Consider the following 25670-nt stretch of genomic DNA (forward strand, 5'->3'; position numbering starts at 1 on the left):
GAATGGGGTCGGCTGGCCGGCTGCATGAAGGACATTACCTACTGAGGTTGTGACTTTCCCAAAATGCCGTGGGTCTTTGATACCAGAACTGGGACTCGAGTCCAGCCTTTCAATGTTTCTGTTCCCTGTTTCTCTCACTTGGTCTTCATGTACTATGTAGTTGGGGACCAGCCGTTCCCAAGGTCAGAGCAGCCCTCTTCCCTGAAATTCCCAACCCTACTGGAGTTGACATAGTTTTCATGGGGTACCATGGTTATATTCAGTTTCCATACTGATTTGAAGATTTCAGGAAACCAGCCAAAGAAATACTATTTTCTTTTGATTATTGGTACCATCATCAGTATCAAAATTCATTTGGTAAAAGGATAACATATATTGGATCTTGGCATTGATTAAAACCACCTTTTTATCTTTCCGTTCTTTTGTCAGATGGACTTCTCCCTACTAAGGGCCCTTAACATCAAGCAAAATATTTATTGTTATATTAATTACCAATATACCTACATTTTTATTCAAAATATTATATAGCCACAACCTTAAAGACAGAAAAAAATCAAAAACTCCCACAGCATTGATACCGAGTTTATTTTTGCATATCATCTTCCAGGTTTGCTATAGTGCAGGTAATAGTTCCAATTATGCTTGCAGACAATTTTTTACCTTCTTTCATCAGTTCCACTCTATCAGAAATGTTTTTCATGTTGCTCCATAGGCATTATAGTGACCATTTTAATAACTGCATACTATCCCATCAAGTGATGTACCACTTACTGAATCTTGTACCTCATCTTTGGGTATTAAGTTATTTCCAGTTATTTGTTATTATAGACAACATTGCAGTGAAGATATTTTAATTACAGACTGTAGTGTTTCACTTTGAAGCCCATGACTCATGAGGATGCCCTGATTGGGAGCCTGACTTGTAAAAGGCAAGAATGTTCATTGTATACTTACTATAGGCTTAACCTTGGGTTACAGATACTAGAACATTATAAGGCACAATTCTTTCCTTCAAGAAGTTTACAGTTTTATTGAGAATGAGATAAATGCACCCAAGACCACTGGAAGCTATAGGAGAATGTACGGTATGATATCCTCACACTGTACAGATGCTGAGGGTTCGGAGCACTTTGAAAAATGTGCGAGTCAAAGAAGATGACTGGAAAGTAAACAGAGAGCGTGGAGTGAAGTGTCTGCTGCCTCAGCATCCTCGTCGCCTCCCAAAGGCCTGAGCAACTGCACTTCATTTCCATGCAGACTGATTACCAAGTCCAAAGAAATAGTGACGGCGACCAGGTGAGCCCCAACGGTCAGAGGGAGGGCAGAGATGAGGGATCCAGGGGAGAGAGACAACTCTCAGAACTGGGTCTCAGACCTAGTGATGCACTGTGTCACTGAGTGGAGCCTAACCAGGTACATCTGATGGAGGAGTCTACACTAAACAGGACAGAAAACACCCTCAGGACCAGGGCAAGATGCTCTGGGGGATTGAACATTCGTGTTTGCCTCTCTCTTCAGCAAAGTAGAACTGTCTGGAAGCACATTAAGCCCGTGGAATGGTATCATGATATTTCATTCGGATATCTACTTAACAAACATTTATTGGATACCCAAGGGGCCCCTGTGTTTGGGGAGCTATGAATAAAATGTGGCTATTTTGAAGGCTCTTGTAATCCACTGAAGGAGACAGACTCATCAGCAATGAACTGTCTTATAGATGATGTGTAAGATAGAGCACAATAAAATAAGTGCTAAACCAGAGGAGCACGTGATGCATTTTCAGGGGGATATTCAAGAAAACAACAAGTAGATGTGGCATTTGAGTGGGGCTGTGAAGACAGAGGGTTTCAATAGGCTGAGAATGGGGCCAGCAGCAGCCTCCCGGGCACGAATGAGCAGGGTGTAACCAGTGGTCTCTTAGAGGGGAAGAGATGCTGTGCCTGGAGGTGTGGTGGATGCTAAGACAATGAAAGTGGTGGTGCCAGGTCAGGGAGCACCCTTCAGTGCCAAGGGGTGTGAACTCAGTTTTCCATCCACAGAGAGGTACTGCAGGAGCCAGTGAAGCTCCACCAGCTCTTGGAAGCTCTGGGCTGAGCTTGGACTCACTCCCAGTACCCTGTTCTTACCCAAAAATCTGTCCCCAGGCTATGATTCTCACTGGGGCCCCATTAGGCTCTGCAATGCTCTGGGACAATGGCAGCCTCTGACTCTGGCCACCCACCAGTGGCCCTGTGCCTTCACACACAAGGCTAGAGCATCCATCCAAGCTCTGCTGGGCACCCATCCCCTGGCTCCAAGCCATCTTCTCTTTGCCACCCAGTGTAGGTGCAGAGACCTCCCCAGATGACTGGGCCCACCATGTCTCCAGGAGGGGGCAGAGGAAACATGCATAATCTAGGTCACCAAGGAACTAAGCTACCACATGAGTCTGAAAAAGCATGGTCCCAGGAGTGCAAAGTCAGGAGGCTTCCAAGGAACTCAGCCCAAGCTTTGCCTTGACTTTGGCAATCCACATGGCATTGGGCATTGTGCCAGGACCAAAAGAGCATGGGTTGTGAAAAGACCAGAGTCTTCAGGACAATTAGGAGCAAAGAACAGAAAAGGTTTATTTTTCCAGTTCTACAATCTAAGATTCAAGGGGAGGCTCATTTACCTGGTGTATCTCTGGGAAATTTGTTCACGCAACTACGAGAGTGACTCAAAGATTATCCACATTCTGTTTATATCAAAAGTTCTTTTGGCCACACTGTCTTATCAGTGCTTTCTGTTCAAAGCTGCTGTCTCCCCAGTCACTCGTGTGTAGGTGTGAATGTATTACATCAGTTCATTTGTAACTGCGGTGCAGTGCAAGCAAAAATGGATGCCCCACTTGTAACTTGTATGAAAGAAGAGCAGCATGCAGTGTCATTTTTTGTGGTCTGATGGTGTACCTGGTACCATTACTTATTGAAGATTTGTGTGCAGTATGGAGAACATGTTTTGTCTTGAAGAAGTGTGTATGAATGGATAGAGATGCTTATTGAAGAGCAGAAGCCTAAACTTAGAATTAAATGCAGAGGACTGCTATCCAAGGGCGTTGTGATCTTGCATGACAGTGCACATCTGCACACTTCTGCCCACACTGTCAACACTCTGCAAAAACTTCATTTTGAGGTGTTAAATCATCCTCCCTGTAGTCCTGATCTTGATCCATCGGACTTTCACTTGTTTGGTCCCCTGAAAGCAGCCCTACAAGGACGAAGATTCATTTCTGATGAAGAAGTGAAGATAGTGGTGCATTCACGGCTCACAGCTCAGCCTAAAACATTTTTTAATGAGGGAATACAAAAGCTTGTTGACAGATGGACAAAGCGTATTGAAAAGCAAGGAGATTGTGTTGAAAAATGATCTATTTGTCTTTTCTAAAAGTTTATTAAAATAAATTCTACAGCCAGAGTGCGGATAATTTTTGACTCATCCTCATACATTTAACTGAGTAATTAATACCAGCACAGCTTTGTATTGAATGTTCTTTCAGATGCAGAGGTGAAACAGACACAGATCTTTCTCTCAGGAGCAAATAGTTTTTAGCAGAAAAGGAGATATAGCCTTCAGAGAATGCTGGTGATATGCTATAACCTTTGAGAGGAAGAATTGATTTCTTCCAACTTGGAGAGAGAAAGAGGCAGGTAGAGAAGACTTCAGGAAGAAGGTGATATTTGAATCGGGGGAAGGAGGCATTGAAGCCTGGGTTGAAATGGGACAGGTGTGGATGGAGGGTAGGGGAAAAGAACATTCCAGGTGACGGGGACAGAAAGGTTAACAGCACAGAGGTGGGAAAGGGCAGAACTTGCAAGCAGCTTGAGATCAGAAAAGTTGCCTTTGATTTACAAATCTTCAATGCCTTGCCCAGTGGTTCAATAAATATCTATTGAATAAATGAATGAGTGAGAGAATGAAGAAAAAGCCGTTTGAAGCATAGGGAGCATGGAAGGCGTAGTGAGAAATTGTGTTGCAAATGCCACACCTTGAATGAATGTGGACTTAATTCTGCAGGGAACTGAGGAACCATTGAAAGGCTGTTAGCAGGGTTAGGATGTGATGAAAGCCGTGCTTCAGGCAGACTAACCCCATATGTAGGGCTGATTTGAGGGAGGCAGAGAGACTATTTGGGAGGTTATTGCTGCAGCCCAGGCAAGAGGTAATAAGCCCCTGAACTAGGGTGGCAGCAGTGGGAACAGAGGAGGAGGCAGACCAGACGAGAGTAAGAATAGGAAGGCAGAAATTGACAACAGACAGGTGGTTAGGGTGCAAGGAGGGAAAGAAAGAAGCAAAGCTAACAGGGAGATTTTGAGCCTGGGTGACAAGGAGGCTGGTGATGCTATTAACAAAAATAGGTAACTCAGGAGGTGGCGCTGGGTTCAGAGGGAAGATGACAAGGCCTGTTTTGCACACACTGAGATGTGGAGATGCTGTCTTTTCTACCTGTACCAAGAATCAAGTCTTTATCAGGAAGATACCTGAGTGGTGCGTGAGCTCCCCAGGCCAAGCAGCAGCACCATCCCATTTTTTTATGGATGAGGCTGAGACACAAGTCATTTCCTGAAGGCTGATTTTTTAGACAAACTCTGTGCTTCACACAGAGAATATTTTTGGAAAAATAGATTCCATTTTAATAATGATTTGAGATAAAAACCTGCCGGCATTCTTCCTTTTCCTTGGTATTAATGAATTAGAAGATGCTCAGACCCAATAAAAAGCACATAAAAGGCTCAGAAGCATCCTTCAGGTCTTCTTCACCAGTCAGTCACTTTCATTTTCTAAAGCTAGAATTTCCAGTTTTTAAATATTACATAAGAGCAGTATTTGACTGTAGTTCTAACACTCTAATTAAACAACAACAAAAGTGTTGAATAAGCACTCTCTATGGACTGGTACCATACCAGGCACTGCAAAAATAATGGTGAAAAGAGAAAAAGAAAAGCTTCCCACTATCGGGGAAACTACAAGCTAGTGGAGGCGATAAACAAATACCAATGAACACATATAGCATCATATGTACTACAAGAGAAATGTAAGAAGGCAGGAAATTGGAGACATTTATTCTATCTTTGGAGAAGGGATTATGGAAGACTTCATGGAGAAGGTGACACTTGACAATAATTTTGGAGGACTATTGTGGGACAACGATGGGAGGTCGTTCCACACAAAGATAGAAGATGAAGAAAATGAAGATGATTGTATAGTTTAATGGGGAGGAAGGGGAGAGACAGGAGAGAGAATTGGGACCAGATCATGAAGGCTGTTATAGATGTCAAATGCTGAGACACATAAACTTTATTTTGATGAGGTGGTTATAGTTACCCTCTAGATGGGTCACCATGGCAGCATCATTGAGAACATCTTTGAGGGATGTGAGATTGGGCAAGGACAGAGGTATCATCACAGTCCAGGTGACAGATGGTAAAGGTCAAAGAAGACAGAGAGGCAAGCATAAAACATAGAAGATGTTTCAGGAGATAAAATCCATTGGACTTGTTGATTAATTAAGGAAAGAAAGAAGTTGAGGATAACTCTCAGATTCCTAAAAGATGATCCCAACTATAGAAAAAGGAAGTACAGAAGCAAAAAACATTCAGGGCAAAAAAAATTTTGAGTTCAGATTTCGATAAATTGAACTAAGTCTCTTTGGAGCCCTCGAGTATAGCAGTCCAGTAGGTCATGACATACATATACATGTCTGACATGTGCAGCAAACCTTAGAGCTGAACATTAAGGATGGATTAAAACCAGTGAATTCATTAGCTCATTCAGCAAAACCATGAAGAGTGAGAAGAGAAGAGGCTCATAGAACCCGGGAGATCCAACCTAAGGAAGTGGGAATGTAGCAGGGAAGAGCTACATTAGACTGCATGTTGGATCTATTTCTTTGACTTTAACCTTTGATTTTCATTGCTTTAATCATACACAATGGCCTGCTTCAGGGAACCCTACCCACCTGCGAAACTAACACATCTCTTCCCCAAGGCTAGTCATTCCAGGAGATGTTTTGCAAGACTGATAACTCTTTTTACTTTACTTCCCGCCTCTCCCTCTCTGATTCTGTAAAAGAAACTGGCATTCAGACCCCAATAAGGTGGTTTTTAGGAGACATTAGTCTGCCATCTTCCCTGTCTGCCAGCTTTCCAAATAAAGTCCTATTCCTTACCTCAACATCTCGTCTCCAATTCATTGGCCTGTCGTGTGGCGAGCAGAGCGAGCTTGGACTCGGTAACAGGAAGAGGACATGGATACAAAGACAAAGATTGAAAAAAGAATGGTTAGCCTGGAAATAAGCTTTGAAGGGCATGAAATAGAGCAGAGAAGATGGATGGTGGATCTGGAAAAGCAAGTGGAGATTATCTGGCACAATTGCTTTTGACTATATGCTTCATGATAGCAGAACCATGAAACCATTATAAACCATTATATTCAGCTCCAAAGATTATGTACAATAAATAAGTTATGGCAGACAAAAAAAAAGAAGAAAGAAAAAAGAAAAAGAATGATTAGTAAGTCAAGTGGAAAACCAGGAGACTGAGTCAAGGAAGCAAAGGAAAAAAAAAGTAGAAGAGAGTGATGTGCGAATCTGACTAGCACAGCAAAGTCTAGTGATCGGGGGCTGTGGTTGTATGTTGTAATTACGTGCATAGAAGAGGCCAAACAGAAACTGGGAGAAAAGAGAGTTATGAAGAAGAAAAAAACTATGAGAATAGACTAAATTGTCTAAAAGTGAGGGTGAAAAGGGAATTAAAGACATATGCAGGGGCAAGGGTGAGATTCCTCATTTACTAGGGGTAACTAGGAGGTGGCCAGAGCTCTCTCAACCCTGCAAAGTCCGTTAATATTTACTGACATAATATGCATTCCTTCTTATTTAGTTCCTTCCACCCTGCAGCACAACCTCTTCTAAAACACATAGATATATATTTACATTTATTCTTTAACTCCTACTATGTGTCAAATAATGTGCTAAGGTTCTAGATGTTGGGGAAAATGTAACAAATAAGGTACAGCCTTTAACCTTGAAAAAACTGAAGTCTAATGGAGGAGAGCGATGTATAAACAAATAATTGTAATGCAATGTGATAAATGCTATAAAATATATGTCAGTGGCCAATTGGAGCTGGCCCACACTAGCTCATTTCTGAATCTGCATTCAAAGTGCATAAAAAGGCAGTCGGAATGGCCATCATCCAAAAATCTACAAACAATAAATGCTGGAAGGAATGTGGAAGAAGGGGAACCCTCCTACACTATTGGTGGGAATGTAAATTGGTACAGCCACTACGGAGAACAGTATGGAGGTTCCTTAAAAAAATGGAAAATAGAGCTACCATATGACCCTGCAGTCCCACTCCTGGGCATATATCCAGAGAAAAACGTGATTCAAAATGGTACGTGTACCCCAGTGTGTTCATAGCAGTGCTGTTTACAGTAGCCAAGACATGGAAGAAACCTAAATGTCCATCGACAGATGAATGGATAAAGAAGATGCTGTACATATATACAATGGAATATTACTCAGCCATTAAAAAGAATGAAATAATGTCATTTGCAGCAACATGGATGGACCTAGAGATTGTCATACTAAGTGAAGTAAGTCATACAGAGAAAGACAAGTATCATATGATATTACTTACATTGGGAATCTTAAAAAAAAATGATACAAATGAACTTATTTACAAAACAGAAACACACTGACTTAGAGAATGAATTTATGGTTACCAGGGGTCAAGGGCTGGGGGGAGGAATAGATTGGGAGTTTGGGATTGACATAAAAAAAAGGAGGGGGAACACTTCCTGGGGAAAGTGAAGGGTCTTGACAAATGGGCAAAAATTTGACGGCCAAGAAAAAAGTGAGGAATTTTATAACCAGAGGGAAGATCTTGTGCAAATACAGAGGTGGGAGAGCCATAAACTCTTGAGGAGATATAAAGCAGTGAAGTGTGAAGGGGTGAGTAAGGGAAGTTCTGAAGGAAGGAGAGGTTTTGCCCAGATCATGTTGGGCCTTATATGTCAAACTAAAGATTTTGAAGTGGGAAGCCTCTAAAGGGTTTTAGACCTAGGAGTTACATGAGCTATTTTAGAATGATCTTTTTGCAGGAAGTGATCAAGGATGGTGTAGCAAAGACTACCAATTAACCACCAAATTCTGTTATTCTTTTCTTCAAAGTTATAGAGTTTAATCTTGGTCCATGACCATCTCTGTAGCTAGAGAGCATATTCCCTTGGTGAGGTGTAGCTTGGTGGCTTCGTTAGGCCAGTGGGATGGATGTGAACCAAAGTTACTTGAGACTCTTCTAGGTCATCATCTCCAAGTTCAAAGATGGAGTTTTTCTTCCTGTGAACTGGTGCTCAGACCAACTTCAACCATGCAAGTGAAAACAATGTCCTAGGGGATAGGGATGCACCAGGGTTCCTGAAATGACCACGTGGAGCACAGCCACCCTGCTAACCTGTGCTTCACCGCCAGATATTATAATATAGAGAAATACAGTGTTTTAAGCCACTGTAGTTAGATTTTTATTCATGAGAACATAACTGGTACAGGCTTTCCCTCCCATTGGAAAAAACTATCAAACTGGAAAATATGAGGGTGAGTCAAAAACTATCTGCGCTCTGGCTGTAGAATTTATAGAAGTTTTTTTGTTTGTTTGTTTTAATTATTTAATTATTTATTTATTGGCTGTGTTGGGTCTTCATTGCTGCACGCGGGCTTTCTCTAGTTGCAGAGAGCAGAGGCTACTCTTCGTTGCGGTATGTGGGCTCCTCATAGCTGTGGCTTCTCTTGTTGCGGAGCACAGGCTCTAGGTGCATGGGCTTCAGTAGTTGCAGCACATGGGCTTAATAGTTGTGGCACACGGGCTTAGTTTTGGCACATGGGCTTAGTTGCTCCACGGCATGTGGGATCTTCCTGGAGCAGGGATCGAACCTGTGTCCCCTGCATTGGCAGGCAGATTCTTAACCACTGGGCCACCTAGGAAGCCCATATAGAAGTTTTAATATAACTGGAGTGCGGGTAATTTTTGACTCACCCTCATACATAAAGCAACTTTCTTTTCAGGCAATGAAAAATAGCAAGCACAGAGAAAAGAGAAATACACAGGGGCAGGGCAGGATCTGGCCTCAGGAGTCATGCAGTGGCCTTTGTTTTTGTTGTCAAACAGGTCTGCCCGGTTTCAAGGAGTGAAGACAAAGACTACCTCTTGAGAGAGAAGAGAAAAGGGTCAAGAAGAGCCTGTGGAACCAAAGATCCTCTCATAACCACATTTGGAAAATGCAATTTCTCATATCTACCCTATGATTTAGCAATTCCACTCCCAGGTGTTTAACCCAAGAGAAATGAAAAGTACACAAAAAGACTTGTAGGCGAATATTCATAGTGGCACTATTCGTAATGTTCGCATTCAATTCAAATGTCTATCAACAGGAAAGTGGATAAACAAATTGAGGTATATTCATACAATGGAATGCAGCTCAGCCAAAAAAAAAATAAAGGTGCCAAAAAAAAAAAAAAGATGATTACTTATACACACTATAACATGGATTACTCTCACAGATGTTATTCTGAGCTAAAGAACAAAAGAGTATATCTGTATTATTCCATTTATATGAAGTTCTAGAACAGGCAAAACAAATCTTTGGTGGAAAAAAAAAATCAGAAAAAGGGTTGCCTATGGGAGACGGCACTATTGACTGGGAAAGAGCATGAGAGAATTTTCTGAGGTGATGGATATATAATATCATGATAGGAGTATGGGATATATATGCATTTGTCAACTCAATAAATTATACGCTTAAGATCTGTGTACTTGCACTATTTGTATATTTTCCCTGAAAAAAAAAAAATAAACAAATGTTGACTCTAATTAGGAAATTTAGTTTCAGCAGCAGCACAATTTAGGAATCCTGAAATTATTTTCTGTTTATTCTAGGCTTGAAAAAATGAGTAAATACATTGAGGATAGTAAGAGCCAGGTTTCTTACAGTTGGAGAAGAGAATCATACGTAGAAAAAAAGGAGAAAGACTGTGCCCTGTAGGACACATGATTTTACTACATATGTATATATTAATCTATTTTTCTATCATATATGTGTATATATTCTAGCTCTATGTCCTGAGAAAGCCTAGAAACAATGATATAACAGGAGCACTTATTGTATGTAGAGTGCAGATCCTGGCTTCTAAATACCATTCTCTATGGAACCAGAGTTCCTTGGAGAAAGCCTGATTCCAGGCAAGAAAAGGACAAGATAAGCCTGAAACATCTCATTGCGTAAGTAAGAAAATTCTCCAAAAATGGTGGGGACACAACAAAAGGGCACAGATGCTTTCTAGAAGGAGCTCCCGCTGGCCGAATCAGGGCAATTTAAACAACAAAAGAAATAATAACTGTAATTGATTATAACCCACTGAGAAAAATAAGAATCCACACATTTTTACAGATATAAATATTCCTTAAAAAGAGAGCCAATGGGTAAATACAGAAGGAAGGAAGGAGTTAGAAAACCAATGGATGCTGACTAGTGGGTGAAAGTTTGATAAAAGACAGAAAATTTTCATATCCTCGAGCTATTTCCCCATAATTCATTTATTAGTTACAAAGGAAGAGAGTGTAACTTAACAGAAATGAACATTGGCAGATGCCATGTTAACCAAGTAATCGAAGTCAACATCACCAATATTGGGACAAACTGACACTGTGGGCCTGCTAAAGTGATAATTCCTGCCAAAACTGCCTAGCCTGAATTTACTCAGGAGGAAACATCAGACAAACTTAAATTCTGTGACATGCTACAAAATAACTAGCCTGTACTCTGAAAAATGTCAAGGCCAAGAAAGACAAAGAAAAACAGAGGAACTCTTTCAGATTAAAAGAAACTAAATAGGCATGACAACTAAATGTAATGTGTTACATCTTGGACCAGGGAAAACAAATTTTATAAAGAACATTTTGGAGACAATTAAGAAAACTTGAATATGGCCTGTGAACTAAATATAACTGTTATATCAATATTCAGTTTTCCAACTGTGATGATTGTACTGTGGTTATGTAAGAAAAGGTTCTTGCTCGTAGAAAATATGGATGTTCACAAAGAAGTATTTAGTTGTAAAGGGGTATGATGCATCAGGTTGTTCAGAGGCAAAAACCACACACACACACACACACACACACACACACACACACACAGAATAAGAGATGGACAAGAGAGAGGGAGGGGAAGAGGAAGAAAAGGAGGCAAAATGCAAACAATTAGTGGGTACAGGGCATATGAGAATTACACAATTATTAAAACTTTTCTGTACAGTTTGAAATTATATATAAATAAAATAAATCAAGACTGAGAAGAAAAAGGAGGTGGTGACAAATTTGAGAGTGGTGTAAGGGGTGGATGGAACAGAATATGGAAAATCATTGGAATGACTGGGTTACTCCTAGGTTTCTAATGGAGAAACTAGATGAATGATGATGACAAGTGAGCGTTGTAACATCATCATTGGGGATGAGGATGAGATGATGAGATCACCTAAAATCCTCCACCGCTCAATGATTCCTGAAGGAAGGAAGAAGAGAGAAACCCCAGTTCACATGCTCAGTTTATTCCATTTACTGTAGCCTGACTTGGTCATTCCAGGGCACAAACCTAAGAGACTATCATGGTCCTAGCCTTGTCGCTCCAGGAATCATTTTGAAATTGGGAAGAGTCTGAGGAAGATAAGGACATGATGGATGATGGGGCAAGAGTGGGGACTAGTCTGTACCACAGATGCAGGCGGGGCACTTTCCCCAGGATGGACTAATATGGCCTCGTCCAGCACAGCCACCCTTGGGAGACCGCTTCTCTCCACTTTCTTTCACATCTCCTACTTCCCACCTCCCCATCCCAACCCAAGAGAAATAACTTGACCTAAGAGCCCACCATTCTTCAGACAGACCACGAGATGCTAACCAGTGTGATCAAGTCTTGTTTGGATCCCATGAACTTCTTTTTAAAAAAGCTTACCAAGCTCCCACTTGTCTGGTCCAATAAAAACTTTTACCCATAGTCTATACCCGGTTCACTCACGGTGGACCCTGCTGGTTAAATTAGTCTTAGCAGTGTCACACAAACAAGCGATGTCTCCAGTTCAACACTTATTGGGTTTTCACTACATGCCAAACGCACAGGCTATTTTTCAAGTAATTATTTTCTAATTCTAGTTCAGGCCTAGAACTCTGCAATACTACTCAGCTCCATCCCAGCTGCCTTTAAAATGTATTTTGAAATATTTCAGAAGCACAAATGTTATACAAAGAACAATACCGTGAGTTCCAGTGTGTGTGTGAGTGTTAAGTGACTGCATGACAAATTGCCACACACTTAGCAGTTTAAGGCAGCACCTGTTTTGGAATTCCCTGGTGGTCCAGTGGTTCGACCCCAAGCTTCCACTGCAGGGGGCATGTGTTCAATCCCTGGTCAGAGAACTAAGATCCCACTTGCCATACAGCGTGACAAAAAAAAAAAAAAAAAAGATCCAAAACAGCACCTGTTTACTGGCTCACAGCTCTATAGGTCAGCTGTCATCCATGTGACCGGCTTCTCTGCCCAGGTCTCAAACACTTACATCAAGGTCTCAGCCAGATTTGCTGTTCATCTCGTCTGTGGCTCAGGGTCCTATTCCAAGCTCACTCAGGTTGCTAACAGGTTGCTAACAGAATGCAGTCCCTTGCGCTGTAGGACAGAGGTCCCCACTTCCTTGCTGGCTGTGGGCTGGGGCTACCCTCAGCTCCCGGAGATCACTCTCAGCTCCCTGCCACATGGCCCCCTCCATCTTCAAGCCAACAACAAAGAATCCTCCACCTGTCAAATCCCTCCCTTAACTGAATCTTTCTCATTGGGATGAGTTCAGTCCCTTTTAAAAGAGCTCAGCTGATTCCCTTCTGCCCAGCTAGGATAATCTCACTTTAAGATCTATCTTAAAGTCAATTGATTTAGGACCTTAATTACATCTGTAAAATCTTTTCACAGCAAGACCTCAATTAACATTCGATTGAATACCTGGGATAAGGTGTGTGTATACCAGGTAGCAAGAATCTTGAGGACCCTCTTAGAATTCTACCTACCACGCATGAGCTCACCATTCAGCTGGAGAAAAAAGAAATTCTAATAAACTGATGCCTCTATCAAGTTGCCCCTCCCTCCCCACCATATTGAATGCCGTGTTTTTCATTTCTTTATGCTTTTCTTATAATACATATGTACTCCTAACCAGAGTCATTTTTTGAACATCAAAAAACATATTTTAAACGCAACATTCTGTGTCCATGCTTTTGCAGCTCTTTGCGTTGCTGTTTTCCATCAGCATCATATTTATGAAATGTATCCCCGGGGACTTCCCTGGTGGTGCAGTGGTGGAGAGTCCACCTGTCAATGCAGGAGACACAGGTTCAGTCCCTGGTCCAGGAATATCCCACATGACACGGAGCAGCTAGGCCCGTGCGCCACACCTACTGAGGACCTCGCGCCTGGATCCCGTGCTCCACAGCCTGAGCACCACAACGAAGAGTAGCCCCCACTCGTCGCAACAAGAGAAAGCCCGTGTGTAGCAATGAAGACCCAACACAGCCAAAAATAGTAAATAAATTAATTTAAAAAAAGAGAAATGTATCCCTGTTGATCTGTGTAATTTAATCTCACTTATTTTCACCGATATATAGTATTTCATTGTATGACTGTACCATGATTTATGTATTCTTCTATTAATGAATGTATAAATTGTTTTCAATTTCCTATGATTATAAATGATACTGCTATACACATTTCTATAGATGTTGCTGATGTGTATGCTAGCATATACCTAGGGGTCATAGGGTATATACATCTTCAACTTTATTAGATATAACCAAATTTTTCTCCAAAATAGTTGCACCAATTTGCACACTATTCTGTTAGTTATTAGTAATACAAATATCAACTTGTGCACGCACTGTGCACCAAGTGATAACCTCTAATAATAATAATAATAATAACAACGTGTTGTATTTCATTATCACAAACTTATGAATTGGGTGTTATTATCATCCCTATTTTACAGATGAGAAAACTGAGGCTTAGAGAGGATAAGTGTCATTCCCAAAGTCATGTAGCTAGTGACAGAGCTAAGATTCGAATCCACCAACCTGAATGCAGTGAATATGCTCTAAATCACTGCACTTTTCCACTGTGACACTGACTCCCTTTTCTCCCTTTGAAAATGAGGCAGGATGCAAGAGGGAAGGGAGAGACTGGGTAGAAACCAGACTCAGATGTGTGTCCCTCCCTCTATCTCTGCTTTTCTCATCCATTCTTGGAACCTCACCTTCTAGAAATTGAGACATAAAATCTCATTGTGTAGGAAAAAAAGTCCAAATATGAGATGGTTCTTTGTCATCAGGACTATTGACCCAAGTCATGGCCTGCAAAGACACACGCTGTCCTGGCTAAAGTCAAGGAGATCTCATTTGAATTTCTCATCCTATGTTTCTTCATCTATAAAATAGGATAATGATAATAGCTACCAAACAACCCAAGAGTTAATTGAGATCGATGAAAACATCCCGCAGGAGCCTGGCACATAAGAGGCACTCAAAGAGGCTGGTGAACTGAGTCCTTGGAAGTGGGCAATGTCAAAGCCTCAGATGTCCTAGCCAGTCTCTGGGGCCTGGACAAGTGAGGCATCAGTAGGAATGGTGCCAGCCCTGCCAGCAGGGCCCGGGGGCCGGAGGGGCGGGAGGTGGAGGAGGGATCACAGCAGTTACACAACTATGGGAAAGTACGGTGAGTCCCGTGCCCCATGTGGCCACCAGAAGTCTGAGCAAGGGAGTGGAATACCATGTGCTGTTAGCCCTGGTCTGTGGCCAACGTCACTCCAGCGCGCAGAGACGGGGTCATCACACACGTTGGAGAAAAGCCATGCATGGGGTTGTGACTGATCGGGCAGCAAGTGTCTAAAGACAAAGGCACTGGCTTTGACTTCAGCTGGAGTCAGCAATGTGCTGACGATGTCCACGGGGCCAGCAGGTTCCCCTTTCTAAGGTGGCTTCTCAAAGACATGATTCAGAAATGCACAGGTGCATATTTGTCTGTTTACTCTACTAACTACCTTTCCTTAAAAGGGGAGGCAAGGATGGGGTCCAGATAAAGCTGACATCTACACGCCCAGCTCTGTGCTTGGTGCCAGACCTGGCCCTGGCTCCCGGGGACCTTGACTCCTGCTCTGACCCATGCCCTCGGCTAGGCACCCCATGCTGTGTGCTCCTAGGTCTCCTCATTCCTCCAGGACCCGTCTCCCGCCTGGAAGAGTCTGATCTCAGCAACAAAGCCCTCTGAACCTGTAAGATAAATGACCCGCTATCTTGCTCCTGGATGGACTGTGTCTCCTCACCAAAGAATGGCGCTAACAGGGAAGACTTCAGGCAAGCGAGTGAAGTAAGGTTGGCAACAATATCTCTTGGCACAACTCCACAATACAATCGGGCCCTGGCAGTGACCAGGCTACAGAATAAGCAGGAGGATCATTTCCTACATCCTATTTCTAAAAGGGAAGAAACCATGTAGACACAATGGAGGCAGAACTGAAAAGCCCCAGATTTTAATGACAGCAACAGCCTAACCCCAGCCTAGGTTTTAGCATCATCTGGGAAAAGGCTGGCTCTGGGAGGAGCCAAACCCAGCAAGGAGGCTCCAAATGCCCTAACCCCTGATGGAAGGATGCTAAGAAAATGCAGCAGTGCCTCAGCCAGAAGTCCGACAATGGGGAAGGACTTGGTCAGTCAGATGCTGAGTCCTTGGAGATAATGGGAAGGGCAGACATCTCATTCTGCAACAAAATGCTCTTGAAAACCAGCAGTCAAGTCTTAAACAACATGAGCCATCAAAGACACTGAAAAAAGAAGAAAGAGGAGAAGGAGAGGACGAGAAGGAGGAGGGGGAGGGGCGTGGAGGAGGGGGAGGGGCGTGGAGGAGGGGGAGGGGCGTGGAGGAGGGGGAGGGGCGTGGAGGAGGGGGAGGGGCGTGGAGGAGGGGGAGGGGCGTGGAGCAGTGATCCTGCTTCTCACACACAAGCCCCAGAATCTGAACCTCTTTAGGGAGGAAATGGTGCCTGCTCATACAACCTTTCCTGGGTGAAAACAGAGCAGAGGTCTTGTTATTCCCAGGCCTCCGGTACCAGAACTTTTCCCGCTGGGATTGCTCTAGAAGGGGTAGCGGGGCCAGTGGGATGAAGGATGTTGCCCCCTCACAGCCCTCTGGGGGAAAACAGTCCCCTGTGATAAGCTACCTTGAGGGTCAAGCCTGTGACTGGAGAGACAGATGGCCCTGGTCCCACACTGCTTTTTGGGGGGCTGTTTCACATTCTGGCTGGGACTGAGTCACTTCCCAGAGTTATTTCATTTTCCCGTCTGCAAGCGCAATGATTGAGCATGGGGACGGGAGAGAGCGGGAAGAGTCTGGAAGGGTAGATAGAACTTCAGATTCAGCGTGGCTTCAAGAAGAAGTAAGCGAGACACTAGCTCTTTTCTTGGACTGAGAAGTATTTGCTTCTCTGTTGGATGACAGATTGTGCCTCAGTGCCCCCCAAGCCTGATTTCTCTCCAGGGCTGACTCCATAAAGGGTCTGACCTACGTGAAGGGTAGCAGAGCTTAAAAATGTGTCCGCTCACACCAGCCTCCCAGGGCATCGTTCAAATATGTGCCTCAGCAAGATTAGCAAATGTTATTACCCTTTGGGGGTTTCTGGCCAAGAGTCAAAACCATAAAAATATTAGTAATGTTGATTGAAATTTTGTGATTATAAAAGTGATATATGCATATTTTTAATGTTAAATGTTCAAAACCCATAAAGGGTAATAAAAATTACCCATAAACAATGGTTAATATTTTGATTCCCTTCTTTTTATATGTAAATAAGATAATAAGATCCCATTATGTGAATCCAATTTTACATCTTTCTTTTTATACTTTACACTATACTGTGAGCATTTTCCAGGGTCATTAAATATGCTTCAGAAACGTGATTTGTAATAGTTTCATAAAATTCCTTCCTATGAGTACAACATAATTTATTTAACCTTCACCCACTTGGGGACATTTATGCATGCTGTTTCCGATTTTTCTCTCTTATAAATAATGTTGTACTTAAGTCGTTTGTATGAATTTGTGATTATTTCATTAGGGTAGATTCCTAGAAGTGAAATTACTGGGTCAAAGTTGTCAGGCTTTAGTAGCAAATAACAGAACACAAAACTCAAACTAGCTTAAAAATGAAGGGTTGTGGCCGTCATGTGTAAATTAGAATTCTGGAAGTTGGCCAGATTTCAGGTTGACTGATTCAATGATGTGGTCAGGGATCCATTTTCTTCCTCTCTCATCTGTCAACCGCAAAGCAAACCTATTCTTGGCTGAGTCCCCTTGTGGTTGTAGGATGGCTATCGGCCACAATCAGGGCTACAGACACCATAAGTCAAACCTAACAGGAAGGTGTGCATTTCTGTCTCTGCATTCCAAGCCAATTTTGAGATTCACCCTGATTGGAATATCAGTCCTATGCCCATCCACACACCAACGACTGTGGACCAGGGATTCAAATGTTCCAATTGGCTTAAGTCAATCAGACGATCCATGAAGGTAGGAAGGGGTTGGACTTCCCCTAAAACACATGGTCCCTTGGAGAAGAATGACTGTCCAAATAAAAACCTAAACAGTATTAGGAAGGAGAAAGACAGAAATGAGGGCTGAATAAAAAAATATTCACTACAAGAATAAATTTTGAAGGGATTTGACATGATCTTTTAAACTATTTTCCATAAAGTTTGTACCAATATAAAATCAGCAGTGGTCTAGCTAACTGTACTCTCACCAGCACTGATGATTTTATATAAAATAATTTTTTTAACTACCCAATTCCAATTAGATGGGCCCAAATAACTATTGCACATAACTATTGCATCCCTACATAAATTTATATTTCTTTATTATTATGTGCTTGTGACCATTTAGGATTTTCAAAGCCATGAAAGATAAGTTCTGTTACAAATATTCTAAATCATTCCAAGCCCTAGCCTGACCTACCTCATCTCTGAACATTGACTAACAAAGATGGTGATATCCGGGACCCTGTCTCTACCAGTGAGGGGAGTCTAGGATTAGTTTCTAGCCCTTACCTGATGTTCTTTTGTGAGTACCTAGGAACCCATAATGTCCTCTGTGTTTCTAGAAAGACAATTCTTCCCTACCTTCCCAGCTGCATTTCCTACTTTGCCCTCTAGGGTCCCATTGGGATTGGAGCTCTGATATTTGGCTCCAAGTGGCTGGCTAAACCTTAGCACCATATTTCCACTCACAGTCTTATGTTTTGGTTAAGCAGGGAAGCAGAGCCCTGCTCCCAAGCTCTGGATGGCTGTGCTCTGAGAACCTCTGTGCCTTCTCCTTGTAAATTCAACCTCTTTAAATGCCATCTCATATGGGACCAGTACTTATGACATAATTTGACGGCTTGCAAGACCAGTTCTATACCCAAATCAGCCTCTCTATGATCCTCGTCTACCTCCATCCCCCTCCAGCCCACCACGGCATCACACCTCACACCTTTGCTACAGCTGACCTGCCGCAATACTTCAAATGACATGAAGCCTCCTTCTTCACCATAAGCCACTGTTGGTCCCTTTTGGAACCTCCACTGCTTAGTTTCCTCTGTCCTGGAGGTTAGGAGTAGAAAAGAGGAAAAGATGTATATCATTAAAAGGTAGAAATGGGCTCTGAGTTATATTTCCAGATAAGGTTCCAGCAAGAGTGGGTGGGAAGGGAGGCTCCATCAAATAGTTGTGATATATGCCACACACGTCACATGGCAACATATGTCATACACATCACATGGCAACATGTCATACACATCACACGGCAACACATCACACACATCACACGGCAACATATGCCACACACGTCACACAGCAACATATGTCATACATGCCACATGGCAACATATGTCATACATGCCACATGGCAACATTTGTCATGCTGAGCACAGATCTGGGCAGTCCAGGCTTTCAAGACAGGAAAAGGGAGTTCTTAGTTACTTTAACCCACAGGTTGCTGATTCAATGAGCTGAAAATTGTGAACAAGTTCTTTTTTTTAAAATATAATTTATTTATTTATTTTTGGTTGTGTTGGGTCTTCGTTGCCACACGCTGCCTTTCTCTAGTCGTGGTGAGCAGGGGCTACTCTTCATGGTGGTGCACGGGCTTCTCATTGTGGTGGCTTCTCTTGATGCAGATTGCAGGCTCTAGAGCGCAGGCTCAGTAGTTGTGGTACACGGGCTTAGTTGCTCTGTGGCATATGGGATCTTCCCAGACCAGGGATCAAACCCATGTCCCCTGCATGGGTTAAGGTGGATTCTTAACCACTGTGCCACCAAGGAAGTCCCTGTGGGCTAGTTCTTTAATGCATGGAATGTTGTAGCTAGCAGGAATTTTAGAGAACACCTCCATTTAGTCCACTTTTCAGCAAAAAGTGCCAACCTTGGGCTAGTTGCTGGGAGTATAAACATGAGTCAGACATGTCCTCTATCCCCAAGGTTGGGAAAAACCAAGACAAACAAATACGTGCCCAAAAAAAGTGATATCGGTGCTGTGATAGACACATTTGCTTATCTGGGCCACAGAGAAAGGAGAGTTCAGACCAGCTCCACCGAAGATGCACCCTTGAACTGAGTCTTGGAAAGTACACAAGTTTTCTCCAGGTGCACAAAATAGGGTGGGATGTGCTAAGTGCACGGAGAAGCGGGGGAAAGCTGGAGGGCATGCAACACCCTAGTATGTTCTGAAGAACTGTAAGTAATTAAGTGTTGCTGGACATTGGTCATGAAAAAGGAGGGACAAGAAATGGGAAATTGAAACAAGAAATACAGACGTTGATCAAACAAGAGAAAAGATTTTGAATTTACACTGTGGGCTAGAAAGGAAAAGACATAGATAGATATTTCAGATGTCTGCATGGAGGTTGTATGAAGCACCATACTGAAGTAGACTATTGTCCTGGTCCAGGTACAGGAAAGAAGAGGGAAGGCACATGAAAGATGGTAGAAATTAGAAATGCACCAGACTTGGTTACCAGTTAGCTGTGGAGACTAGGGGATAATGAGTAGTATCGGAGGGATACGAAATCATTCTTTCCCACATTCATACATTTATTCAATCATTTATTTATCTACTCAATAAATATTTGAGTGCTTGCTAATTGCTAGCGAGGCTTAAAGGATACAAGCTAGTCATACTCTCTATCCTTATGAAACTTACAGAAAATTAAACAAATGATAACATAAGAATGATTAGTGTTATGATAAGGGGAGTGCAGAGAGATTAGGGGTGATTAATCTTGTCTAGGGGACAGAGAAAGCCGAGCTGAGAAAGCAATGTTTACACTGATAGATAAAGGATGAGTTGAAGCCAGGCAGGGACAAGGATGAAGGGAAAATTGTTCTGCACAGAGAAAAATAGTTTGTAAAGACCCAGAGGAAAAGAGCATGGTGCATCTGGAAATCAGAAGAGGAGGAACATGGCCGGAGTCTAGAAAAAAGAGGATGCAGGGCAAGTTATGAAGCCAAAACCAAGACTGAGTCCAGAAAGTAAATGCTTGATAAGCATTCAGAGTTTAGACCAGATCCTAAAAGAAATTTTTGCAGAGGTCAGAACATACAGCAATGTTTCTAAACTCTGCAATGTAGCTATTAAGTGAGTGGCATGATCAGATATGAATTTGGAAAAGGTGAGTCTATTCCAGTTATGGAGGACGGTTTGAAGAGGAGCAAGACTTGAGGCAGGAAGACTAGCTAAGAGGTCAAAGCAATGCCAATGAGATCAGAACCAAATTAAGGAGAGCCAGCTGAGCAGTGCCTGAGACAGCCATCTGTGAGGAGCAATGAAACCTCACAAAGTTTCTAAAACATCAATTAAAATGTATCAAGGTAGAGACCGTTACATGTTTCAGATGTCCCGCCAAGCAGAGACATTGTGTGTGATCGGGAAGAATGCTTTGATAAGCCCCTGTGGTTGTGAAGGAGACCTCCCTCCCCGAACCACCCCTTCGAATCCCACCAAGGGAAATGGTAGGCTTACAACAGATGACTTCTAAATTATTTGATGAGGAAGTATGCAAGTGTGGGGCCAGAGCTGAATTGCTGAGAACAGTAGAATAGGAATCAGCAAGTGTTTTCTATAAAGAGCCAGATAGTAAATATTTGGGGCTTCGCTGGCTAGATATGGTTTGTTGCCACCAACAAACTCTGCTATTGTTTTGTGAAAGCAGTCAGCAATAACACATAAACAAAAGGGCCTGGCTGCATTCCAATAAAACTTTATTTGCAAAGCAGGTAGCCAGCCACCAGGCCTTAGTTTTCCAACCCCTAAAACAGAAGATAATTTGACCGGTCCTTCTATGGTGTTTGTTCTCTGAGCTCTCCCTCTAAATAAACAGTGGATTTATACTTTTAAAAAAATGTTTCTCTTTTTCCCCAGTTTTATTGAGATATAATTCACACATAACTCTGCATAAATTTAAGGTATACAGATAGGATCAAGATGGCAGAGGAGGAGGATGTGCACTCACTCCCTCTTGCAAGAGCACCAGAATTACAACTAACTGCTGAACAATCATTGACAGAAAGACACTGGCACTCACCAAAAAAGACACCCCACATCCAGAGACACAGGAGAAGCCGCAATGAGACAGTAGGAAGGGCACAATCACATTAAAATCAAATCCCATAAATGCTGGCTGGGTGAGTCACAAACTGGAGAACAGTTATACTGCAGAAGTCCACCCACTACAGTGAGGGTACTGGGCTCCACATCAGGCTTCCCAACCTGGGAGTCCAGCAACGGGAGGAGGAATCCCCAGAGAATCAGACTTTGAAAGCCAGCGGGATTTGATTGCAGGACCTCCACAGGATGGGGGAAACAGAGACTCCACTCTTTGAGGGCACACAAAAAAGTGTACTCACCAGGACCCAGGGGGAAGGAGCAGTGACCCCATAGGAGACTGAACCAGACCTACCTGCTGGTGTTGGAGGGTTGCCTGCGGAGGTGGGGGGCAGCTGTCTCACCGAGGAGACAGGGGCACTGGTGGCAGGGGTTCTGGGAAGCGCTCATTGGTGTGAGCCCTCCCGGAGTCCACCATTAGCCCCACCAAAGAGCCTGTGGGCTCCAGTGCTAGATGGCCTCAGGCCAAATGGTAAACAAGGTGGGAACACAGCCCCACCCATTGGCAGGCAAGCAGATTAAAGTCTTACTGAGCTCTGCCCACCCAATCCTACCCACCATCAGTCCCTCCCATCAGGAAGCACCCACCAGCCTCCTAGATAGCTTCCTCCACAAGAGGGCAGACAGCAGTATCAAGCAGTAACAGCAGTATTTTGTCTTGCAGAACTGAAAACCACAGCCATGGAAAGATAGGGAAAATGAAAAAGCAGAGGACTTTGTACCAGATGAAGGGACAGGATAAAACCCCAGAAAAACAACTAAATGAAGAGGCTAGGCACTCTTACAGAAAAAGAATTCAGAATAATGATGGTGAAAAATAATATACAGGGGAACTCCCATAAGGTTAACAGCTGATTTCTCAGCAGAAACTCTGCAAGCCAGAAGGGAGTGGCATGGTATATTTCAAGTGATGAAGGGGAAGAATCTACAGCCAAGAATACTCTACCCAGCAAGGATCTTATTCAGATTTGATGGAGAAATCAAAAGCTTTGCAGACAAACAACAACTAAGAGAATTCAGCACCACCAAACTAGCCCTGTAACAAATGCTAAAGAAACTTCTCTGAGCGGGAAACATAAGAGAAGGAAAGGACCTATAAAAACAAAAACAAAACAATTAAGAAAATGGTAATAGGAACATACATATCGATAATCACTTTGAATGTAAATGGACTAAATTCACCAACCAAAAGACACAGACTGGCTGAATGGATACAAAAACAAGACCCATATATATGCTGTCGACAAGAGACCCACTTCAGACCTAGGGACACACACAAACTGAAAGTGAGGGGATGGAAAAAGATATTCCTTGCAAATGGAAATCAAAGGAAAGCTGGAGTAGCAATACCCATATCAGACAAAATAGACTTTAAAATAAAAAATGTTACAAGAGACAAGAAAGGACATTACATAAAGATCAAGGGATTAATCCAAGAAGAGGAGATAACAATTATAAATATATATGCACCCAATATAGCAGCACCTCAGTACATAAGGCAAATGCTAACAACTAAGAAAGAGGAAATCGACAGTAACACAATAATAGCGGAGGACTTTAACACCCCACTTACACCAATGGACAGATTATCCACACAGAAAATTAATAAGGAAACACAAGCTTTAAATGACACAATAAATCAGCTTGATTTAATAGATAGCTGTAGGACATTACATCCAAAAACAGCAGATTGCATGTTCTTCTCAAGTGCACATGGAGCATTCTCCAGGATAGATCACATTTTGGGTCGTAAATCAAGCGTTGGTAAATTCAAGAAAATTGAAATCATATCAAGCATCTTTTCTGACCACAGTGTTATGAGATTAGAAATCAATTACTGGAAAAAAACTGTAAAAAACACAAACACATGGATGCTAAACAATACTCTACTAAATAACCAAGAGAACACTGAAGAAATCAAAGAGGAAATCAAAAAATACCTAGAGACAAATGACAATGAAAACACAATCATCCAAAACCTATGGGATGCAGCAAAGGCAGTTCTAAGAGGGAAGTTTATAGCAATACAATCCTACCTCAAGAAACAAGAAAAATCCCAAATAAACAATCTAACCTTACACCTAAAGAAGCTAGAGAAAGAAGAGCAAACAAAACCCAAAATTAGTAGACAAACTGGGACATTTGTAGAGACACGGATGGACCTAGAGACTGTCATACAGAGTGAAGTGAGTCAGAAAAACAAATATCATATATTAACACATATATGTGGACTATAGAAAAATGGTACAAACCAACCAGCTTGCAAGGCAGAAATAGAGATACAGAATTAGAGAACAAACATACGGACACCAAGTGGGGAAAGCAGGGAGGGTTGGGGGGGAATGAATTGGGAGACTGGGATACCAAATTGTACACTCTAAATATATGCTGTTTATTGTCTGTTAACTGTATCTCAATAAAAGTTCTTAAAATAAATTTAAGGTATACAACATAATAATTTGATATATGAATATACTGTGAAATGATTATCATAATAAATTTACTTAACATCCATCACCTCGCAATTTTTTCTTATGACATGAACTTTTAAGATATACTCTCAGCAACTTTCAAATATACAATACAGTATTGGGTTTAAGATTTTTTTTTTTTTTTGATGTGAACCATTTTTAAAGTCTTTATTGAATTTGTTACAATTGTAACAAGGCATGTGGGATTTTAGCTTCCCGACCAGGGAAGGTGAAACTTAACCACTGGACCTCCAGGGAAGACCCATAAAACAAAGTATTGGTAACTACAGCAACCATAGGACTTTCTGAGCACATCTTCCCTCCCAGTAGTTCTGTATCACAGTCTGTGACATAAATTAACTTCTGGGCCTCCTCCATGTCAGAAACCTAAACAAGTCACGTTGCCATTTCTGATTTATTAAGTTTATTCCACTCTGGTGTTTAGTGTATTTATACTTAAACCACGTTGTTTTGAAGGTATGCTAAAAAACTAGCCTGCCCAGAGAACCTACATGTCTTGCATCTGCCCTTGAAGGACAGATAGTAGTACTTGGACTATGACAATGGAGAAGAGAAGTAGATGGAGCCAAAGTCTACTTAGATGGAGGTGTTATTAGGACCTGGTGATTGGTTGCGTGTGGTGTAAGGTAGAGGATGAACTTAAGAAAGACTTCTGCGCTTTTGGTTTTGCCAGCTGGTAGACTGTGGGGCAAGAGAAGTGAGGGAGTTCTTTGAGGACTGTGAATGAGCAGAGCACTTTAGATGTCTCCTATTTGCAGTGTCTGTATGACATTTAGATGAAGATAACTCTCTAGCAAGAAGTGACATTGCTAGGCTTGGTGCTCAGGAAACAGTGCCTGGGCTGGAAATGTAGGTTTGAAAGTCATCAATAAAGAAATGATGAAATAACTCAAGAATGGCAGAGGGCTAAGAACAAGCCCTAAGAAACACCACCATTTAAGGGACAGGTAGGGGAAGAGGAACCAGAGAATGAAATGGGAAAGGAGCAGCCTAGGAGACAAGTGTGGAATCCCAGAAGTCAAGGAAATTGGGTTTTAGGAAAGGGAGAGTGGTCAGTAGGGTCCAATATATAAAGGGTGTGTGTGTGTGTGTGCATGAGAGAGAGAGAAAGAGAGAACAGAGCTGGAGAGAAAGAGTGAGGGAGAGGATTTTCCTAGAATGGTAGACATAAGCATGTAGCAGTGCCCTGCTCCCCTCAGCTTCTTTTAGAGAAAGGACATGAACCTCCTTAATCCGGTTCCCGTCTTTCTTTTCCTCCTCATCGAGGGCCCAACTGCAGTGAGGAGGAGGGTCAGGTACCAAGGAGGTGAAATTTGGTTTCCCACCACGAGTACTTGGGGTGCCGGGAGATATGTATTAAAAAGGGACAGACAGGGACTCCCT

This window comes from Hippopotamus amphibius, chromosome 12, assembly GCF_030028045.1.
Source record: "Hippopotamus amphibius kiboko isolate mHipAmp2 chromosome 12, mHipAmp2.hap2, whole genome shotgun sequence".
Taxonomy (NCBI): domain Eukaryota; kingdom Metazoa; phylum Chordata; class Mammalia; order Artiodactyla; family Hippopotamidae; genus Hippopotamus; species Hippopotamus amphibius.